Here is a 19,879-nt window from a genome sequence, read left to right on the forward strand (position 1 = left end):
ACCGGCACTGAAAACTCTAAAAAGCCAAATCCATCGATAGTAGTTCCTGTACGCCGATTACTTTATGGGATTTGTAAAGGCAATATATATATATATATATATATATATATATATATATATATATATATATATATATTAACATCTCCTCCAGATGTTGAAGAATACAAAATATAAATGTCAGTGCCACAACCTGCCACATTTCCATTGTTCATGCAAAATTTAACCTCATTAAGCTTAGTGGTTTACACAGGATTATATAAAATACAGGTACATGTACACTCATGAACTTATAGTGTTGGTATGACCCCTACCGATCCAAATGGAGTAGCGATTAAGACATTTGACAGGTGTTCTGTTTCTCGTAGGCCCATTCGAAGTTAAGTTTCACGTAGTTTCTGTAAAAGGTGTATGGCAATTTCTTGTATGGAAGCAACAGGATGGACGCGACTGATTTCCTTTCCAAATCAAAACTTTCATCTCTTCTCCAAAGACCTCGTCAGTCTGACGAATTTTAATATTCCTGCCTGCTTTTCTTCAATGAGTGTAGTCATAGTCTCTGCACCGTAGAGTGTCTGTACTCAAAATGCTCATTACCAGAACGTCAGTGGTAGGCTAGCAAATAACTTTTCCCGAAAAGATAAATTATTAGGACAATACAAAAAGAAAGTAGGTTGATTCTAACTACATAGTTATTATTTCACTAAAGCGTGGATAGTAGTCAAAATATTACTAACAAATGGTTTTATGAACCCTCTGCCAGACACTTAAGAGTGCACTGCAGCGTAGTCACGTAGATGTAGGTATCAATGCCACAAACATGCACAGTACCTGCAAGTTCACAGAACAGATTTTGCGCAAGTCAGTTTTCGCGAGTTTGTAGGCTCTTTCTAAATCTCAGCAGATCTGCATATACAGGGTGTTTGAAATTGAGACAGCTAAATACCTCAAAAATGAAGCATCATACGAAAAAAATGTTCTAGGTGAAAAGTTAATATTGGTAAAGAGGACATCTGCCAGATTTACAGCGCGAGGGTTACGACGGTTTTATGGGAACACACAGACACCAGTCACCCTGATGGCGGGGTTCGCGAGCTGCCGTCGATATCAACCATTCCTATGGACTGGGGATTTATCACAATCAACCTCTCAGGGAACGGAACATTACGTTACCATAAAAGTAGCTTATGTGCCAGAAATTTTAGTGTCTATCCATATTATTTGTACTGTATAATCAAGTAACGTTGGAACATCAGTATCAACCGTTAGTGCACAAAGGCGTACATTGCCACCGTTAATAAAATGTAGAATCAAATGCGTCGGTTCCTAATTGCAAGGACAGGCAGATCTGATATTTGTCGATTACATCGCCATCTACCACGAATACAAAACAATGGTTTGAATGAACTTAGAGTATTTTTTATTTCATTTATTTATTTATTTTGCATAGAATCCGATATGCGCTAAAAACTGGGGATCCCCATTTGAAAATACGAAGTTGTCCCTGCCCACACAGGAGGGGTGCTTATGAGGTCCAACATCTAATTTTGCCTTCGCGCTCTTTTCGCGAGGACAAGGGAACATTTTAATTGAATCAAGTGTGGGTTGTCGGTAAAATATTGTAAATTATCCAAGCAAACACTGTTATTTGCCTTGTTTCAGAAATTTTATTATTAATGTTACTGCACAAGTTAGGTTTCGGGTTATAAGCCAATTTTCAAGTATACTAATGATTCCCAAAGATGATGATGCACAGATAAATATGACGGTAAGGCAAATATAGTCGTCTCAACTTCTTAATGTGTCGATGGCTTCACGCAAAATTACTTCAGTGACCACTTTTTAACAAATTACATATGGAATTACACAATGCAGCAATTACACTAACATGACTGAACTAAAGTTATGCATCAGCCAAAAACTTTTTGTCTGCTGAGGGACTGAGGTCCAAAGCTTTTCTTCTATCCTGGAGTTAAGATATCATCTAAAAGAAGTGAATAATTGAATTGGGACTGATCGTTTCATAATCGCTGTGGCGATGTACACTTCTGTTTTCTATTTCTAAAATTTCCAACTCGTTGAGTTTAGCCCTCTTTTCCTCTGTGTGTTAAAATCTGTGCATTTATTATATATTTGTGGTTATTGTTGAGGCAATTTTCCGCTAAGGCTGAATCATGCTTCTTCAGTCTCCATGTTCTGCGATGTTCTTTAAGCCTGGTTCAGACTGACCTCCCGGTCTGTCCAATGTAGCAAGACTGACACCCGCGGCATGTGATCTTATAAACCTTACTTTTTGTGATGGCTGGTTGTTTGTCTTCTGCATTGAACAAACAACTACCTATTGTCTGAGGGACACAGAAAAACACAAAGAAACAGTAATCTGTTCAAATGGCTCTGAGCACTATGGGACTCAACTGCTGAGGTCATTAGTCCCTAGAACTTAGAACTAGTTAAACCTAACTAACCTAAGGACATCACAAACATCCATGCCCGAGGCAGGATTCGAACCTGCGACCGTAGCGGTCTTGCGGTTCCAGACTGCAGCGCCTTTAACCGCACGACCACTTCGGCCGGCCCAGTAATCTGTACGATTTCTTTTCATCTGCGCTGAAAACACAGACAAACTGGAAAAGAAATGGTGCAGATTACTGTTCATAGGAAAACATCAAATAGGGCAAGTAACATTTTGAGGGCAAAGGGTTTCCCTGAGTTTTTATATGTCCCTCAGACAATAGGTAGTTGCTTGTTCAATGAAAAAGACAAACAACCACCCATCACAAAATGTGGGCTTTGTAAAATCACATGCCACGATTGTCAGTCTTGCTACATTGATCAGATGGGGAGGACAATCTGCACCAGGCTGAAAGAACATCACAAAACCTGGAGATTCATGATTCAGCCTTTGCGGAACATTGCCTGAACAATAACCACAAATATATAATAGATGCACAAGTCTTACACCCAGAGAAAAAGAGGGCAAACTCAACGTGTTAGAAATTTTAGAAATAGAAAACAGATGTGTACATCAGAATGAGATTTTCACTCTGCAGCGGAGTGTGCGCTGATATGAAACTTCCTGGCAGATTAAAACTGTGTGCCCGACCGAGACTCGAACTCGGGACCTTTGCCTTTCGCGGGCAAGTGCTCTACCAACTGAGCTACCGAAGCACGAATCACGCCCGGTACTCACAGCTTTACTTCTGCCAGTACCTCGTCTCCTACCTTCCAAACTCTACAGAAGCTCTCCTCGGGCACACAGTTTTAATCTGCCAGGAAGTTTCAGATGTGTACATCGCCACAGCTATTATTAAACGAGAAAACCCAATTCAGTTATTCATCTCTTGTAGATGATATCACAACTTCAGGATAGAATTAAAACATTGAGCCCCAGTCCATCAGCAAACAAAAAGTTTTTGCCTCATGCATATCTTTAATCCCATCATGCTAGTGTAATTGCTGAATTTGTTAAAAAGTGGTTATTGAAGTAATTTTACACTATCCCACGGATCGATACATTAACAAGTTACGACGACTATCTTGCCTTATCATCATGTTTAACTGTGCATTATCATCTTTTGGTATCAGTTATGTATTTGAAAATGGACTTAGAACCCGAAATATAGTTTATACAGTAACATTAATAACAAAATTTGTGAAATAATGCAAAAAACAGTGTTTGTTTAGGAAACATTCGTTATCCGTTCTAGGAGCGCGCGTTGTCAGAATTTTAACAGGAAACACCGCCGTGTGTGCGTTTGACACAGGAGTTGAGTGACCGTCTCTGTGATGCATTCGCGCTTTATAAACGAACCCTTACGATGTGATGAAGCACTCCTCTTATCTGGATATATTTCCTTTTGAAACATCCCCTTTGAAAAATTAAAGAATTACTGTGCTGATAAATCTCTTACGTTATTTGATTTTCGAGCAAAACTGAATGTACTCAGACCTTTCTCTCTTTACTTATTCTGATCACCAGTAAACTGACACACAATATTTTTTTTTAGCGCGACGCAATCTGACTTTCAATAATCCCTACAAAAGAATGGCCCTGACTGACAATAACCTATACCTTTCATGAATCACTTATCTCACAAAAATCTTCGTTACTCGAACTACGCCGGCCGCAGTGGCCGTGCGGTTAAAGGCGCTACAGTCTGGAACCGCAAGGCCGCTACGGTCGCAGGTTCGAATCCTGCCTCGGGCATGGATGTTTGTGATGTCCTTAGGTTAGTTAGGTGTAACTAGTTCTAAGTTCTAGGGGACTAATGACCTCAGCAGTTGAGTCCCATAGTGCTCAGAGCCATTTTGAACCATACTCGAACTACTGCAATACAACGAGCGCCAATACTGCCAGTTAAATAAAAGATTCTAACTACTGAAGGCACTAGCTACTGATAGGCATAGTTAGCAAATGAAAGATTTTGATAAAGAACAAACAATGTATTTACCTTAATAATGTTCAAAAGTCATCATATATATATATCAGTTCAAGATATATTACAAATTTACTCTTTCTGATGGACACACGTTCAGATCGTCCGCTCTCAAAATTCTGCCATCTCTCTCCCCACATCCACCACTGCTGGCGGCTCTCCAACTGCGCAACACTACGCGCTGTTCACATCTAACTGCCCAACACTACAATAGCAAATATTCCAACAATAGAAACCTGCCACAGATTTCACACAGCACAGTCAGTGATTTTCATATAGAGCGCTACGTGGCGTTACCAACATGAAAACCTAAACAGCCTACTTACACTTTATAAGTACTTCCTGATAATCGTTGGTGTTGATGGGCTCTATGAGTATTCTTCCGAGGAATCCTATTCGTGTGTCTGCCTTTTAAACGATTACTTTCCTGTGGTCATTTAAATCGCTCCGTACGGCTATTCCCAGAAATGTAATGAATATGACTGTTTCCACTGATTATTCAGCAGTCGTGTAATCGAACGGTAACAGTCTTTCCATTTTCTTATGTGCGATACACCACATTTGTTTTTGTTAAGGATCAGTGGCCAATACATGCACCAAGCGTCGATCTGCTGCGTGTGAACCCTGTACTGGCAGTGTGCGGTCACTCCTTTACACGTTCGACCGGCGACGAGTAATCGGTATATTTTCACCACTGGCACTTCTCCGAAGTCAATGGCAATTTAACTCCACTTTCATTGCTGATCGAAATGGAAACATAATAGGTGGTATCAGAGGTGTATAACACGTGTCTGAAAGCCACATCCGACACGTCACGAATCGATAATTGACTATTGCCGGCCGCAGAATTGGCAGAAGGAGAAGCGCGTGAGTCGCGGTGACTTTGCGTTCCTGGGAACGGGCTCGCTGTGACACGGGGTGTCACGTGCGAGTGCTCCATTAGCGTGGCTTTGTCCGTCACATTCCAGCCGTCAGGCACGGAGACAGCGTCCTCCAGGGCCGAGCCCCGTACCTCATCCTCACCATCTGTTCCCAAGGCACCAGGCGCAACAAATCGATGAAACAGTATCCTAGGCTTTGCACGTGTATTCCGTTACGCATTGTTCTTGAGCTGAAGACAGTATAAGCTAAAAATGTCATGATTGAAATTTTTATTTTCCGATAAAAGGAATGTGATCAAGGTGTTCGGACAACCGTTCCATCTTCAGATGTATAGAATGTCCATACGGGTCCACTAACCGGATGTGATTATGTGGTACATGGCATATAAGCAGAAAATCCGGCTCGTGTATTCTTAGGACGAAAGTAAAACCTGTCGAAGAGCATGGAAATGGTCGAGGCTTCAGTGTGTCACTGACACATTTCCACATAAAGCAAGATAACCGGACTTTCGTACACACAGCTTTTTTTCTTTTAATCATCAATGTGTGGTGGTTACGGTACTACGTGGGCATGTATACAGTGCTATGTCGGAAAGTACAGCTAGCTCACTGTATACAGAGTACACTACTGGCCATTAAAATTCCTACACCAAGATGAAATGCAGATGATAAACAGATACTCATTGGACAAATATACTAGAACTGACATGTGATTACATTTTCACGCAATTTGGGTGCATAGATCCTGAGAAATCAATACCCAGAACAACCAACTCTGGCCGCAATAACGGCCTTGATACGCCTGGGCATTGAGTCAAACAGAGCCTGGATGGCGTGTACAGGTACAGCTCCCCATGCAGCTTCAACATGATAACACAGTACTTGAAGAGTAGTGACTGGCGTATTATGCCGAGCCAGTTGCTCAGCCACCGTTCACCAGACGTTTTCAATTGGTGAGAGATCTGGAGAATGTGCTGGCCAGGGCAGCAGGCGAACATTTTCGGTATCCAGAAAGGCCCGTACAGGACCTGCAACATGCGGTCGTGCATTATCCTGCTGAAATGTAGGGTTTCGCAGGGATCGAATGAAGGGTAGAGCCACGGGACGTGACACATCTGAAATGTAACGCCCACTGTTCAAAGTGCCGTCAATGCGAACAAGAGGTGACCGAGACGTGTAACCAATGACACCCCATACCATCACGCTGGGTGATACGCCAGTATGGCGATGACGAATACACGCTTACAATGTGCGTACACCGCGATGTCGCCAAACACGGATGCGACCTCATGATGCTGTAAACAGAACCTGGGTTCATCCGAAAAAATGACGTTTAGCCACTCGTGCACATAGGTTCGTCGTTGAGTACACCATCGCAGGCGCTCCTGTCTATGATGCAGCGTCAATGGTAACCGTAGCCATGGTCTCAGAGCTGATAGTCCATGCTACTGCAAACGTCGTCGAACTGTTCGTGCAGATAGTTGTTGTCTTGCAAACGTCCCCATCTGTTGACTCAGGCATCGAGACGTTGCTGCACGATCCGTTACAGCCATGCGGATAAGATGCGTGTCATCTCGACTGCTAGTGATACGAGACCGTTGGGATCCAGCACGGTGTTCCGTATTACCCTCCTGAACCCACAGATTCCATATTCTGCTAACAGTCACTGGATATCGACCAACGCGAGCAGCAATGTCGTGATACGATAAACCGCAATCGCGATAGGCTACAATCCGATCTTTATCAAAGTCGGAAACGTGATGGTACGCATTTCTCCTCCTTACAAGAGGCATCACAACAACGTTTCACCAGGCAACGCCGGTCAACTGCTGTTTGTGTATGAGAAATCGGTTGGAAACTTTCCTCATGTCAGCACGTTGTAGGTGTCGCCACCGGCGCCAACCTTGTGTGAATGCTCTGAAAAGCTAATCGTTTGCATACCACAGCATCTTCTTCCTGTCGGTTAAATTTCGCGTATGTAGCACGTCATCTTCGTAGTGTAGCAATTTTAGTGGCCAGTAGTGTAGGTTTGATGATACCATCAAGCCTGGACCACTGCCCTGCTCTTGGAAAATTTTACAGCCCGGCCAGGGAATATATGAGGTGTATTTTCCACTTGCATGCGATCTACCAGACAATCTCTAAATTAATTTCTGTTAAACTGAGTCGTAGGGGCATTATATGCACCTGAAGATGGGACTGTGTGCTGAAACTGTTTGTGCTTAATTTTTATTGGAAAATAGAGTTTATTACAAATGTAGCGGATGTTACCAATCATGAATAATATACATAAAATCTGTATTAGCCCTATGAAAAGAAAAATACGTAAAAAAAGGGGGCTGTTATCACCCGATATTGTGCGGTAGCTACCTCTCTCTAATTGGAATTCTTTTGTTCCGTGGCGATCACTTCCATTTTCCCTTGGCAAAGAAAATGTCATTTTGCAAATGATTAAGCAAAATAACCTGGAGACATTAGGAGTGTACCAAAAGCAAAAGCTAAAACCAAACTCCAGCATGAACCAAGTGATTTATAACAAACGCTGAAAAGTAATGAGAGACTTGCAAGGCATAGCTCTTTCGTCAAACCACCTAATATGCAGCTGCAGTTGGTCCCACCAGTTTTATTTATTATAGATCCAATACTTGTACGGGCAATAGCATGTGCTATTCTCAGAAGAGATTAAATCACATTCCAGTTTATATAAATATGTAGAAAATACCGCTCGTGTGAAACACAACTGGGTTTTTATTCACACGAAGTAATGAGTGCTGTCGACAGAGGAATTTAAATTGACTCCATATTTCTAAATTTACAGATGACCTGACACGGTTCTTCACAAGCGGCTCCTAATCAAATTGCGTGCTTCTAAAAGTATCGTCTTAGTTGTGCTACTGGTTTCGTGACTTCAAGTCAGAAACTTCAGACAGTTCGCAGTAGCTGGCAGGAAGTCGTCTAATAAAACAGAAGTGATATTACCTGGGGATGGCCGACGAAGTGTTATAACCCCCTTTTCTGTTCCTTATCCAAATCAACTATTTAGGAGAACAACTAAGCAGCCATCTTAAATTCTTTGCGGTTGGTGTTGTCATTTACCGTCTAGTAAAGTCATCAGAAGATCAAGAATTGAAAGATAATAGCATATCGCAAAAAGTGTAAGTTTTTCTTAAACTATAAAAACTCCCCGAAATAATAACTACAATATTCTGTAAACTTTCAATTACACGGCAAATATCACACATTTAGAGTTCGTAAATTCAGCTAAATACCTAGGGACTACAATTATAAACGAACTGGAAGAATCATTTAGAAAATATTGTTGGGAACGCGAAGCAAAGAACCCACAGGAAATGCAACAAATCTACTAAAAAGAGTGCAAACACTACGCTTGTCCGTACTCTCTTAATTTTGCTGTGCGGGAATCCTTGCCAGATAGGATTGGTGGAGGACATCGATAAAGGAGAAGGAAAGTCAGCACATTTTGTATTTTACTACTGATTAGGTGACAGAGTTTCATGAAAATGATATCCAAGTTAAGGTGTCAGTCATTAACATAAAGGAGTTTTTCGTTGTGGAGAGGTATTTTCACGAAATCTACGTCAGCTAATTTCTCCTCTGAATACGAAAATATTCTGTTTGGTCCCATCCACATAGAGAAAAATGACCATCGTAAAAAAGCAAGAGAAATGAGAACTCGCAAAGAAAGATTTACGTATTCATTTTTCCCAAATGTTATTAGAGAGCGGAACGGGCGAGCAATAGTGTGAAAGGGATTCCACCAACCCTCCGCAAAACTCTTAATTGTAAATTGCTGGCTGTATGTAGATGTAGATTTATACATCCTAAGTCGGTGTCAGACGCCCAAAATCTTTCTCGGTGTCCTACTGCGTCATCTTGTAAAGTGATTAAAATACTAAAATAATCTGCTTTTCGGTAGTTTTACATCGGACTTCCTTGTGGTATAGACTATGGTGGACTGTGCCTTGAGGAAGACCGCTGCAACACGGTCGAAGCATCTATTGTTTATATGCATCCACAAGATGAGGCTCAACAGCCGTAAAGTATTTTATAAAATGCATTTTAAAAATTGGAGTTTATTTGTCCCATTGTGTAATGGTTTCTGTTATTAGCCATCATCCAGGATGTAGAGTACAGCTAAGGGTTAAAACGCATTTTATAAAAGAAGTCTATTGTTTAGTGTTTTAGCACTTTCAAATATTTTACAAGATGACACGACACAACACCAAGAAGGATTTTAATGAGACAATCCATAACAGATTCAGATGCACATCGTAAGACCAAAAGACGTGTAACATCTCTGTAAGCCAGCAGATGGCAAAGTCTGTAATATCTCTGGTTAACTACGTAAACAGTGAAAGTGTGAACTCAAGTGCAGTGCTCGCGAGGAAAGTACACAACAAACACGGGAACGACTGCAGGTATGCCACATCACTTCCGAAGTATTTCACGTTACTAATCAATCAAACGCACTCGCTGATCAAAGCGATAAATGATTTTAGATGTTCGGTTATCATAGATTTTTCCTGGTAATGGAACAGAGCCTCCGAAAGGACTTTAAAATTAAGTGAGTGGTTGTGTTGTTCTTTATTTATGTTTTAATGCCGTTAACATTTCGTGGAAAAGTGTCTTTCCAAGTTTCGAATGAATTTGTTACTAATTTGCAGCTTCATTCCTACACTTGTCTATGATTCTGATGTAGCAGCACAAAAATTTCACTGCCGAGCGATATTCTAGAGACAAAAACACAAATTTATGCGAGGACCGATCTGATGCCGTAAGTTCAGCTACCTCCCGATATCACATTCATCGAGCTCTGTCAGGGATTGTACTCTCTTGTCAAAGTACAGCACAGTATAAACCACAGTTCGAACTATATACATTCCAACTGAAACATTAGCTATGTGAACTGAGCCTTGAAGTAAAACGAAAAATTCACAGACAGTATGGGTTACACTGTTACTACACAGAAAGCAATTTCAAACTGTTTCGTGAAATATTTCGTAAATCGCTCGCATCGTTTACATATGGAAGATACTGTTCGGGAGGAAAACTGTGAACAGCTGTTACCGTGGGCACTGTTTTTACGTGCATTATAATAATGGCGTCATAAGCCACATTGTACCATTCATGTTAAAGCTTTCAGCGTGCGCACGCGTATCAGACGCTAAATTTGTTATTCCGTTTAACTGTGGCTTTGTTATCGGATTAGTAGATGGGTGCAGAATTGGCTGGATTCACATCGCAGTCGTACACTACACTCGCGATGACAGGCAATTAGCGTAAATTTTATCAGTGCCAGGAATTTGGCTGGCTTCGCACACGGTTGGAGAGGTAGTACGGTTACTGACCTGTTTCATACTTGTTAACTTAAATGACGGCTCGACTGGTGTTTGCGCACCAGTTATCATTTCCTCTCACCGCCTGTCGTTCATTCATACATGAAAGTTCAGAAGCCCTCGGCACCCATACATTTTCAGAGTTGTTCTGATATATTTTCTCTTGACGTCCTAAGCGTACAATTATCGACAGAGATTGATACAAACATGTAACTCAGTTGGGAAACTCAGTAGGCAGCACGAAAATGTAGTTTTTTGCGGCGTCGTTCTTGGATAAGTATTTCACGGATTTATTGCCGCGTCACATTTGAATCGAATCCCCATTTCTCGACAGCTACTTTTGTCCTCATCGTAAGACCATATATTATCTTATTTAGTTGGCCGAATTGTGTCACGGAGACGTCACAAAATTGTGGAAATTCCGTATACTACAGAGTATGCGAAAGAAATTGCCCCCCTTCTAACAGACTTGTACCGCAAGTCTCTAGAGGAACAGAAGGTTCCAAATGGTTGGAAAAGAGCACAGGTAGTCCCAGTCTTCAAGAAGGGTCGTCGAGCAGATGCGCAAAACTATAGACCTATATCTCTGACATCGATCTGTTGTAGAATTTTAGAACATGTTTTTTGCTCGCGTTATTTCTGGAAGCCCAGAATCTACTCTGTAGGAATCAACATGGATTCCGGAAACAGCGATCGTGTGAGACCCAACTCGCTTTATTTGTTCATGAGACCCAGAAAATATTAGATACGGGCTCCCAGGTAGATGCCATTTTCCTTGACTTCCGGAAGGCTTTCTATACAGTTCCGCACTGTCGCCTGATAAACAAAGTAAGAGCTTACGGAATATCGGACCAGCTGTGTGGCTGGATTGAAGAGTTTTTAGCAAACAGAACACAGCATGTTGTTCTCAATGGATAGACGTCTACAGACGTCAAAGTAACCTCTAGCGTTCCACAGGGGAGTGTTATGGGGCCATAGCTTTTCGCAATATATATAAATGACCTAGTAGATAGTGTCGGAAGTTCCATGTGGCTTTTCGCGGATGATGCTGTAGTATACAGAGAAGTTGCAGCATTAGAAAATTGCAGCGAAATGCAGGAAGGTCTGCAGCGGATAGGCACTTGGTGCAGGGAGTGGCAACTGACCCTTAACATAGACAAATGTAATGTATTGCGAATACATAGAAAGAAGGATCCTTTATTGTATGATTATATGATAGCGGAACAAACACTGGTAGCAGTTAATTCTGTAAAATATCTGGGAGTATGCGTGCGGAACGATTTGAAGTGGAATGATCACACAAAATTAATTTGTTGGTAAGGCGGGTGCCAGGTTGAGATTCATTGGGAGAGTCCTTAGAAAATGTAGTCCCTCAACAAAGGAGGTGGCTTAGAAAACACTCGTTCGACCTATACTTGAGTATTGCTCATCAGTGTGGGATCCGTACCAGGTCGGGTTGACAGAGGAGATAGAGAAGATCCAAAGAAGAGCGGCGCGTTTCGTCACAGGGTTATTTGGTAAGCGTGATAGCGTTACGGAGATGTTTAGTAAACTCAAGTGGCAGACTCTGCAAGAGAGGCGCTCTGCATCGCGGTGTAGCCTGCTGTCCAGGTTTCGAGAGGGTGCGTTTCTGGATGATATATCTAATATATTGCTTCCCGCTACTTATACTTCCCAAGGAGATCACGAATGTAAAATTAGAGAGATTCGAGCGCCCATGGAGGCTTTCCGGCAGTCGTTCTTCCCGCAAACCATACGCGACTGGAACAGGAAAGGGAGGTAATGACAGTGGCATGTAAAGTGCCCTCCGCCACACACCGTTGGGTGGCTTGCGGAGTATAAATGTAGATGTAGATGTAGATGTAGAGACTATGCCGATGTCTATGATGGAGTAATACTGAGCAACGTTAACTTCGTTAGAGGACACATAACTTGGTTTATTTCTCAGTCTACAGGAAATGTATTCGCAGCCCGGAATATGAACCACCATGAACTGTATATTGAAAAGACGACAATGAAACTTCGTGCCGGACCGGTACTTGAAACCAGATTTCCCAGTTTGTGTGAGCGACCGCCTAAACTGCTTCGGCTATCCGTGCACAAATCGGGGCCAGACCCAAACTTCCACGTGTCATCGTACATGTGTCACAGCATGCACTAGTACGTTACGTATATTCCTGTACAGGAACACTTACGTGTACGAGGGAACATTGCACTGTACTTCTTAATAACACAGACACTGCTACTTCATTTTTCTCAGCGGCCCCACGAAAATTTGTTCCTCTACACCTGTTTACTCCCTGGATGACACACTTCTCAAGGCGCTTATGGTGTGATCTGCAGTTGTGCTTCTTGCATTGGTCTGGTGAAGTATGTCACTTGCTATCTTGAACTGAAGGGTAACAGAACAGGATGTATACTAGCGAGCATTCAGAAGCCCTTCAAGTGTCAGCAAATCATCCGTGTTATCATAAACAACAGCTTCTCACACCATTATTCCAGGATTTGCAGAGATTTGCATGTCAGGAAATTTTGTTTCCTGTGAGCTTTCACCATGTCTTCTACAGTCACGTTAGTGTCGTTCTGATCACCACAAATAAAAGAGAAACTCGTTGTCAAACGATCAGGTCTCTGAGATGCCAACTCAGTTTTCATTTAATCTGTTCTCGACGGTTCGGTTCTGCGTGTAATGTGTCCCGAATTTCGTCTGTTGCCATCCATCCACGCATCAGAACCAGACGAACAATCTTATAATAGTGCATTCCTTCCGGAAGGACATGTGACTACACTTCTCGCTACACTATTGTCCTGGGATAAAGTCGTTACCATTCGTCCTTTAGTCACTAAACTACAGTCAACTGTATTTGTAATCTATCGGTTTGATGCTCCCATGTCAATGATACTATCCTTCTCAAACTCCGCAAGACGGCGATAAGCTGCATGTCCATGGCCTCTGAGCATGCTATGTTGCGACACCACCTCAAAAGTTTGGGCGATGTTAGATACTCACAACAGTCTTAATGTGTTCACATCGTTCTTCATCTGTAGGGATGACTTTTACCTCGGTCTACAACACAGCCAAAGGCTTTGTCGCAGTGGCCACACCTCTTCCGTCGGACCACCGAAGTTAAGCGATGTTGGACTTTTCTATCTCTTGGGTGGGTGTCAGTCCGCGTCTGCCGAGTGCTGCAGGGTGCACTCAAACCTTGTGAGGTCAATGTCTGAGCCACTTAATTGAGAAGTAGCGGCCCCAGTCACGAAAACTGACAAAGGCCTGGTAAGCGGCGAACTGATCGCCCGCCCCACCATACTTGCAACCAGTGGCGCCTGTGAGCTGAGGAAGACAAAGTGGTGGACTCGCACCTTTGAGCGTTCAAGAACTGTTTGGACGGAGGTGTTTCTTCTTCTATTTTTCAATGTACCAACAATATTCTTAATCAACAAATCCCACAGGAATTGAAGTACTAGAGTGTTAATTCTGAAATCGACGGGAACATGCAGCGGGGAGTGGTAAAGTGCTGGACCCAGAAAAGGAAAACATTTAACATTTGTTCGGCTCAACAGCAATTTAATACTGATAAAATGAACAGTCCAAAACAAGGGTTATCATAACGGTGATAAAATCGTTAACTATTCCTACAGTGAAAAGAAAATTTTGAAGCTCTTATGTATGACGTTCGGATATGATAAACAGCGAGAGAACCAATGTTAATAAATTTTAAAGTATGAAAACATTAGTATTATTAATCAAACTTCAAGGACCTGAAACAAACACACATTGTCATTAAACGGAGCCTGACGTAAGGTAACCGACTTAAGTTTAGTCCACACGTAGTTCAATCCCAACATTCAGCTTAGACTAGGTATTGTAAAACACAGACAGAGTAAAAATTAAACCCACATAGCAACGAGGTAAGCAAAACAGAAAGAAAGTGTAACTCAGCAGTAATTGTGATAATTTGATATATGAGTATTTGAAAGAGAACAATTTCGAAGGCTTACTTCCTTTAAGTTTTTACACACATGTTTTCAAAAACAAGGACATAGTTTCAAAAAATAATGAACAGGGTCACAATGTAGAAGACAGTGATTAATAGTTTCAACCGCTTAAAAGGCCATCTTCAGATATGGAAATGTTTGTAGAAGGGCACAAGTCAAAAATATTTCGAAGTATGGCAGCGTTAGGAGTACATACCAGGATACAAACAGTTCTGAATCAAAGGAGGAGGTAAGACACCTTGCAATCATAGAGTTAACATCATTAAGGAAATGGCAACGGTAAAACAACATAAAATTACTTGGCTATAATCTAAAGCCAGTGGTCCGAATCTATGTGCAACAAAATCACCGTGAAAAGATACTTTACAGTCCTATTTAAATATACGTTAGTGAATCATATTGTATAAACATCATTGTAGTAATCTGAATATGACATATGACTTTTTCTTAATACTCAGTCACAGTGTCAGTTGAAATTAAACAGACAGAGATAGCAAACAGACTGATTGACATTGTGTAAAAGGGCTCACAGGCCACCAACGATGCCACCATCTTTTAGTACAGTAATGAAGTGGGGTGTAATGTAACACAATAATTAAAAGCAAAGGAGGCAGTAAAATAGCAATTAAAAATACTTATAGAACAAATATGGTGTGGCTAAAGTACATTGAAAGATTGTTTAATAAAACTGAAGGTGCACACATAGAAGCATACAAACGGCATAATGTAATGAAAAACTAATAATACAACAGAGAGAGAGAGAGAGAGAATTAACGTTAAAAGTACTGTTTACATTCCTCGTTGCAAAAAATGGTGACCATTATGTATCCAAAACCAAAATGAAATTTTAGTGGACCTCAGTGTACAATGTGATAGCCACAAGATAGAGCCTCTATGTATGGTATTGGGTTTATAAGTAAAAGGAAATGCTATGCGACAACTGTTGTCATAAAGTTTACAAAATGTAATAATACATGCATAACATTCAACTACAACTTTTAGTACAAAACTAGTAATTTGAATAATTTTCTGGTTGTAGAAGTGATACATGTACCAGCGTATACGTGAAGCATTAATTGATGTCCCGGATACTTACTGATCATTCTTCTTAGCATTAGGTACAGGCAGAATGTACCTGTATTGTGATACATAGAACAGCAATCAAAGAAGGAAAATAAAAAGAATGTGAATGATCCTCAGGTGGGATAGTCATAGATAGCCGATGACATCAGTTAAAAGGGCATACATAAATTTTAACATTAAATTTAGTAAAGGTAGCATAACTCTCGCTAAATATCATATAGAAGTTGAAAGACAGTAAACCTACTCTGATTATAACCAGTGGCTTCGTTAATATACGACAATAGTTCTTAAACTAATGAAGGTGTGAAAGACAGTGTAGTGTAATGTAATGTATGCAACATATATACAACTTTTACTGAGGATATGAAAGATTTTAAATATAAACACTAATTATAAAGACTCATGGATGCAGGAGTATATGACACGAATACATACGTCTACATTGCAGATTTGGCTAAATGATAAACTCTGTTGCGAAATCAATGCTCTTAAGTACGTCAGCCAGAGAAAAGGGAAATGATAAAAGATGTGATAACGTAAGATAAGGTAGCCATCGTCAGTTCAATTGCAAATACATAAATATTAATATTGAATTTATAAAAAGTAGTATAACATACGTTATATGTTAAGAACGACAAAGGTATGCCGGCCGCGGTGGCCGAGCGGTTCTAGGCGGTTCAGTCCGGAGCCGCGCAGCTGCTACTGTCGCAGGTTCGAATCCTGCCTCGGGCATAGATGTATGTGATGTCCTTAGGTTAGTTAGGTTTAAGCAGTTCTAAGTCTAGTGGACTGATGACCTCAGATGTTCAATTCAAAAAATGGCTCTGAGCACTATGGGACTTAAATTCTAAGGTCATCAGTCCCCTAGAACTTAGAACTACTTAAAACTAACTAACCTAAGGACATCACACACATCCATGCCCGAGGCAGGATTCGAACCTGCGACCGTAGAGGTCGCGCGGTTCCAGACTGTAGTGCCCAGAACCGCTCGGAGATGTTAATTCCCATAGTGCTCAGAGCCTTTGAACAAAGGTATGCATAAACTTTAACATAAAATTTACAAAATACAGCGTAACAGATGTTCTATGTGACCTTTTATAAATGGTGTTGGAATTGTTTACTGTAATGGGTCATCCGTTTTCATGCTCTGTTGTTTGTGTTCAGATGGTTCAAATGGCTCTGAGCACTATGCGACTTAACTCCTAAGGTCATCAGTCGCCTAGAACTTAGAACTAATTAAACCTAACGATCCTAAGAACATCACACACATCTATGCCCGAGGCAGGATTCGAACCTGCGACCGAAGCGGTCGCTCGGCTCCAGACTGTAGCGCCTAGAACCGCACGGCCACTCCGGCCGGCCGTTGTTTGTGTCATAGCTCACATACGCCATTGAAGGCAAGTTTTAATTGATGCAGCATCATCGCAAATATAAACAGTTAATTGGGTCATCCATTGTTCATAGTTTTGGGTTTACTTTCGATAATTATTTGTACTCGGTACAGATAATTCCGATTCAAAAGAACGTGGCTCCCAGTATACAGCTAATAGTGGAGAGAGCGTTCCGGTGGCGGAATTTACAGGTAAAAAGAATAATAAAAAAGAGTAGCCGTAACCGAAGAGGGAACAGATTGGAGAACAAGGGCTGGGCGTGTGCCCGCCTGCGTGTAGCGGACGAGTGGGGCCCGCTCTCGGCACATTCTATCTAAATTAAACGCTGCCGATGCCGGCTGCCTATTAACGCGGCCATTGTGCCCGCGTGACGGGCCCGAAGAATAGCGCTAATCTTCCGTATTCATCGCGCCACGGCCGTGTAATGAAATCAAAAGACAGGAGCGGCTCAGCGAGCGCGGGCGAGCCGCCTACATCGCGAGCGGTTTTCGGCGGCGGAGCCCGTCGACGTCGGCGTCGGTGGCGCCGGGCGGGCACATTGCAGATTACACGGCCGCCTGTAATCTTGAGCCTCGCCGGCACCGGCGCCGCGCGCCGCCGTAATCCGGTGTGACGCGTTATTGTTTTCATTACGACAGTGTCACGTTCAGACTTATCTCGCCGCATGGCCCGGCCCGACCCGACCTGGCGGCACCTCACCCCCACCCCCACCTCCACCCCCACCTCCACCCCCGCCCCAGGCCCCAACTCCTGCCGCCCGTGCTTCACTTCATCAGGCCTGCCTGTTTGCCGTCGGAGCTGCCTGCATGCAGCTCCCTCTACCTCACCTCACCACACCTCACCTCCTACCTCTCCCACGCCTTTGCCTCCCTCTCCTTCCCTAACTCCAGCTCCGCCGTTCACTTGCTGTTTGCGCAGGCGAGGGGACCCCGTAGACGGAAAGAGGTGTACTCTTCTCGGCATCGCGGCAGGATCTCCGCCTCGCCTCTCAGCGTCCATTGTTCTGTAGCACGAAGATCAGCAACTTTAATATCGTGTAAACAGCTCCCATCAGTATTAGAATATGTCTTCCCTGACGAGGCAACCGAGGTCATCCGAATATCTTGCGTTCGTTCCGTTTTTACTTGGGTAACTGTCGTTGAGACACCAACGATACAGCTGAGGAATGGACAGATTAGCTGTTTCAGTTTTTGACAGCCGATCAAGAAAAGGGTGTTGTATTAAGACAGCGCGTACGAGAAAATACGAGGGGTGTCCAGAAAGTTAGTTCTGATCGGTCGCGAAATGAAAACGACTATGAAAATCCGATAAAGCTTTGCACAGATGTTTTGGGCAGTGTCTCTATTATGACCCTAGATTGCATCACGTCGCTCATCTCATTTCTGAGCTCACAGTGAGTGCGTAAAGATGTCTAGAAAATAGTGTCTCCCGCCAAGTACGAGGGCCTGGTGAGAAATTCCGCCTGAAGCTATGCAGCCAACATTACATATCTGTCGTACTGTTTCTTCTTCAAGACAATTCTCAGCCGGATTCTGCAGGGGAAATGAAGATGCTCCTGCATCGTTTCCAATTGGAAATGTTTGATTGCCCACAGTACAGCCCGTAATTGTCTCCCTCTGATTTTCATCTCTGCTCATATGAACCACTGGCAATGAAGAGAGCATTTTGGCACAGGCAACGAGCTGTAGGACAGCGTAGAAAATTGGTGGAAATCATTGGCGGCTGCCTTCTATGATGAGGGTATTGGAAAGTTTGTTCAACGCTACGACATATGTCTAAGTCAGAACGGCGACTACGTAGAGAAGTAGCTGGAAGGTGTAGCAACTATTGCAAATAAAACATTTCTGATTTTCATTATGGTTTCCATTTCGCGATCAATCGGAACTTACTTTCTGGACAGCCCTCGTACAATCAGTGTATTCAGAACGCCATTCCTGATTACTTAAACCTCGAATTACCATGTATAAAATGTCATATGTCTTGGACTGTTGTCGTTCAGTGCTATAACTTGAAAATCTGAAACATGGCTGCGAAACAGCAAGTGTGTAAATCTGAGGAAGTTCAAAAATCAGCCAACCAGTAGCAAAACAAAGGTTACTAGCCCGTGACCTAGGTTTAGATATTTCTAAAAAATAACTTCTTCCGAAGAAGAGGGCCCCGTTTCTAAAATTTTAAAATCAATGTCCATATACTTGGCGACATTCTTTGATACCTGGGCAGGCATGTATTTCAAAATCTTAAACTGGGTTGCGAAACAGCATCTCTGTAAATCTAAAGATTTGTAAATATGTGCCTGCCCAGGTATCAAAGGATGTCGCCAAGTGTTGTGTACATAGTTCCGCGTAGTCAGCGCGTACACAACTTTCCCAATAGAGCGCGCCCCGCTAAGCACAATAGTGCAGGCGCAGCGCTCGTCCGTCTCCGCATTACGAGATGGCACTGTCTTAGAGACGGACCAAATTCTGCTTCCGCCGATCCGCGTATTAATATGTAACGCAGCCAATGAGATTGCTGCTAACGTAGAACCTTTTCTCCTCGCGGATCACACTCGCCCAGGATACCTGAACGCGCGAGGTACAGACCTCCGATTAGTCAGTCTGCATTAGTCTGTACCAGTCTGCATTAGTCTGTAGTCAAGTTTCAGTCTGCGCCTAATAAGATTATCATATTCCTGTACATAGCCTTGAAGAGAAATGTATAGACACTTTGTCAAGTACCAGAGATATGTGAGAATA

This window comes from Schistocerca americana, chromosome 5 (genome assembly GCF_021461395.2).
Source record: "Schistocerca americana isolate TAMUIC-IGC-003095 chromosome 5, iqSchAmer2.1, whole genome shotgun sequence".
In the NCBI taxonomy this organism is placed as follows: domain Eukaryota; kingdom Metazoa; phylum Arthropoda; class Insecta; order Orthoptera; family Acrididae; genus Schistocerca; species Schistocerca americana.